This window comes from Leptonychotes weddellii, chromosome 15 (genome assembly GCF_054177405.1).
Source record: "Leptonychotes weddellii isolate Sample4059 chromosome 15, ASM5417740v2, whole genome shotgun sequence".
In the NCBI taxonomy this organism is placed as follows: domain Eukaryota; kingdom Metazoa; phylum Chordata; class Mammalia; order Carnivora; family Phocidae; genus Leptonychotes; species Leptonychotes weddellii.
This window is the reverse complement of record NC_138383.1, coordinates 40,932,830-40,937,333: the sequence shown is the minus strand read 5'-3', so window position 1 is coordinate 40,937,333 and position 4,504 is coordinate 40,932,830.

The following is a 4,504-nucleotide window of genomic DNA, read 5'->3' as shown; positions in this document are numbered from 1 at the left end:
GGCTAGCAGGAAAAGCCTGGAGTCCTGAAGAGGGTTTCCAACAGGCAATGTGATATCCAGGTTTGTGTCCACCCAGCTGTTGGCATCAGGAAATCACACCACCAGAAATGAAGGTCTCAGCTGCGGGATAAAGACAAAACATGTCAAAGATTTAGAGAGTTTTATTGTGTGTTGAATTGTGTTCCCCCCCGCACCCCAAAGATGTTTTAGAGTCCTAACCTGTGCATGCGACCTTATTTAGAAATAAGGTCTTTACAGATATGATCAAGTTAAGATGAGGTCATATTAAATTAAGATGAGCCCTAAATCTAATGACCAGTGTCCTTGTAAGGACAGAGGGAGGTTGGAGACACACAGACACACAGGAAGAATACCATATGAAAACAGAGGCAAAGGTTGGAGTGGTGTAGCTAGCTATAAGCCAAGGAATGCCAAGGGGGGCTGGCAACCACCAGAAAGTAGGAAGAAGCAAGGAAAGATGTCCCCCTAGTACCTTCAGAACCGTCAGCCCTGCCAACACCTTGACTTCAGACTTCTGGCCCCCAGAACGGTGGGAGAATACATTTCTGTTATTAAATGGTAATTTGTTATGGCAGCCCTAGGAAACTAATACAGATGTTGGTACCTGTAAGTGGGGTTCTGCTGTAGCAAATACCCAAAAATGTAGAAGGAGCTTTGGAATTGGGTTATGCGTAGAGGCTAGAAGAATTTTGCGACCCTTGATAGAAAAAGGCTAAGTTGCCTTGCAGAGACTGCTGATAGAAATATATATGTGAAAGGTAATTCTGCTGAAAGATCCTGAAAGAAGGGAGGAGAGCTGGAGAGAAGGCTTCTGTTGTCTTAGAGAATACACGTCATTATGAGCAGAATATTGGCATGGCAGCCTGGGATATGATTGTTTTTGTTTGTTTTTTTCTAAAGATTTTATTTATTTATTTATTTATTTGACAGAGAGAGGCATAGCGAGAGAGGGAACACAAGCAGGGGGAGTGGGAGAGGGAGAAGCAGGCTTCCCGCCAAGCAGGAGCCCAATGCGGGGCTCGATCCTAGGACGCTGGGATCATGACCTGAGCCGAAGGCAGACAACGACTGAGCCACCCAGCGCCCCATACATACATATATATATATATATAGTAATGGAATACTACTCAACCATCAAAAAAATGAAATCTTGCCATTTGCAATGACATAGATGGAACTAGAGGGTATTATGCTAAGTGAAATAAGTCCATCAGAGAAAGACAATTATCGTATGATTTCACTCATATGTGGAATTTAGAAACAAAACAGAGGAGCATAGCGGAAGGGAGGGAAAAATAAAACAAGATGAAATCAGGAAGGGAGACAAACCATAAGAGACTCTTAATCATAGGAACCAAACTGAGGGTTGGGGAGGGGTGGAGGTGGGGGGATGGGGTAACTGGGCGATGGGCATTAAGGAGAGCATTAATGAGCACTTGGTGTTATATAAGACTAATGAATCAGTGACCTCTACCTCTGAAACTAATAATACATTATATGTTAATTAATTGAATTTATTTTATTTTTTTATTTTTTATGTTTTTTAAGATTTTATTTATTTATTTGACAAAGAGAGAGATAGCGAGAGCAGGAACACAAGCAGGCGGAATGGGAGAGGGTGAAGCAGGCTTCCTGCCGAGCAGGGAGCCGGATGTGAGACTCGATCCCAGGACCCTGGGATCATGACCTGAGCCGAAGGCAGACGCCTAACGACTGAGCCACCCAGGTGCCCAATTAATTGAATTTAAATAAAAATAAAAAATAAAATAAAAATCCTCTGAATGCAAAAAAAAATGGATTCTAAGTAATGATATGCATAGTAAAGTATTTAGAAGACAGTATATGATGGCTGAAATTTATTTTTAAAAACATAACAAAATATACTGGCTTAATGAATGGATAGATGATAAATATGTGATAAAGCAAGTATATCATTCAGGGTTCAACTAGAGAAGCATAACACATAAGAGATATATACTACGAGATTTATTGCAAATAACTGGCTTACACGATAGTGGGGGCTGGCTGGGCAAGCGTGAAGTCCAGAGGGCAGGCTGCTGGGAAAAGCAGGCCAGAACTCATGAGTGTGGGCTAAAGGTTCTTCTCGCAGGGAACCCTCAGCCCTGGTTTTAAGGCCTTTCAATAAATTGAATCATGTCCACCAAGATTATTCTAATTTATTACCAGATTATTCTAGGTTTAATCACATCTACAAAATGCCTTCATGGCAAAATCAAGACTAATGTTTGAGTATCTAGGAATTGATTCTAACCAAGTAGACTCATGAAAAAGATCATCACCAGAAAAATTTTTTTTAAAAGATTTTATTTATTTATTGGAGAGCGAGCAAGAGAGAAACAGCATGAGAGAGGAGAGGGTCAGAGGGAGAAGCAGGCTCCCCACTGAGCCGGGAGCCCGATGTGGGACTCGATCCCAGGACCCTGGGATCATGACCTGAGCCGAAGGCAGTCGCTTAACCAACTGAGCCACCCAGGCGCCCATCCAGAAAATATTTTTTATTGAACTCATCTTCTTGATTTTTTTAGCTGCGATTGAAACTTTGAACATATTTTTTAAATTTTTTTAAAGAAAAAGACCATCACAGTCCACCCCTAATCCCTCTAAAATATACACAACTTGTATATATGTTAGATATCTCTAGATGAAATATAAGTAACACGTAACCATCATTTCCTCTGGGGAGGAAGAGAGATAGGACAGAGGCTTATTATGTGCCTATTTTAGAGTGTTTGAATTTTTACCATGGGCCTGTATTACTCTCTTCAAAAATAATTGTTAAATAATAAATACAGCCAGCTATTGTCTGGGGGCACTCCGTCTCACACCTATCTTCTCTGTGCTTTCAGAAATGGAAGCCCCAAAACTACATTTCCCAGGCTCCTTTGTCAGATGCAGCCCAGTTAGCTTCCACCACTAGGAAGCCACTGGGTGAGATTTGCAGATGTGAGGGAAGATGAAGCTTTTCTGCTGCCATCAACTCCTTTATCAACAGCAGTGTTAAGTGCAGGCTCATGGGCTTTATTACAGAGGTTGGCATAGCTTATCTATCAGTAACACCATCTTCCCACTTCTGCTCCTCCAGGCTTTTCAACCACTTTAACTGATCTCTTGCAATGACTAGGAAGGAACCGGGGAGGGCATTTGGATATATCTGAGAACCTTGAACTCATACGTAACCCAAGGCTTCCTTGCTTGAAGACCATGTCATGACCTCATTTGAAGCAGTTGCTTTGTAAGGAGTTAGTGATCTTCCAGGGACTCCTGCCACCATGTCTCCTCATTGTCTTCAGACCCTAACTAAAGTCAGATCCCAGTGTGCCCCAAGAAGACAAGTACTATGTTGTCTACACACCAAAAGAACTACAAGATGATGAAGGAATTATAAGATTTTTACTAACTTGGGCGCCTGGGTGGCTCAGATGGTTAAGCGTCTGCCTTCGGCTCAGGTCATGATCTCAGGGTCCTGGGATCGAGTCCCGCATGGGGTTCCCTGCTCAGTGCAGGGCCTGCTTCTCCCTCTCCCTCTGCCACTCCCTCTGCTTGTGCTCTTCTGTCTATCTCTCTGTCAAATAAATAAATAAAGTCTTTAAAAAAAAAAAAAGATTTTTACTAACTTATCTGCCAAAATCTGGGGGAAATTCATGGAAATGGATTTTAAGGGCACTAGATCAAGGGGAAGAGAGTATTTTGTTTGATTAGACAGAATTTAGGGATATGGATTCGCTTACTAGGGCTTCAGGATTTGAGGAGCTGGAGTAGCTGGAAGTGGCTTTAATGGATTGATTGGCTGACCAAAACCTGAAATCCTCTCAGCCTATATTCAGTGAAGCTAACCAGTTTCTCCATGGTCTGGGCCTGTGCGTGGAGAATCACTGATATAAAGGACAGAATCCAGGCTGAGTGAGGCAGACATGGTTGAGGAAATTTCTCACATGTGATTCTTCTGAACTCCCTGTACCCTGAGAGTGTGCAGAGAATGCACCTTGGAAATTGAGAAATGCCTTGGTGTGCGAGCCTTAGCATCTTTGAAAAGCTATGGGGCTTTTTGAATGTGGGCAGGGCCTATAGAAGACTTAATTTTTGTGCCAGCTGTGAGATGCCTGTAAGTTTGGAAGTCTGTCCTATAGGATGCGGCAGATACTTAGAGCCAATGATCAACATGTGGGGCTGTGTTTCTCCCATAGCCAGAACACTGGGGCTGGATATCAGAGGTGGAAATGGAAGTGGCTCTTTTCATTCTCTCTTTCCTTTATTATGGTAAAATACACATAACATAAAATTTACCATCTTAACTATTTTTTTTATTCATTCATTTATTTTGTTGTTGTTGTTGTTGTTTTTATTCTTATGTTAATCCCCATACATTACATCATTAGTTCTAGATGAAGTGTTCCATGATTCATTGTTCGTGCACAACACCCAGTGCTCCATGCAGAACGTGCCCTCCTCAATACCCACCACC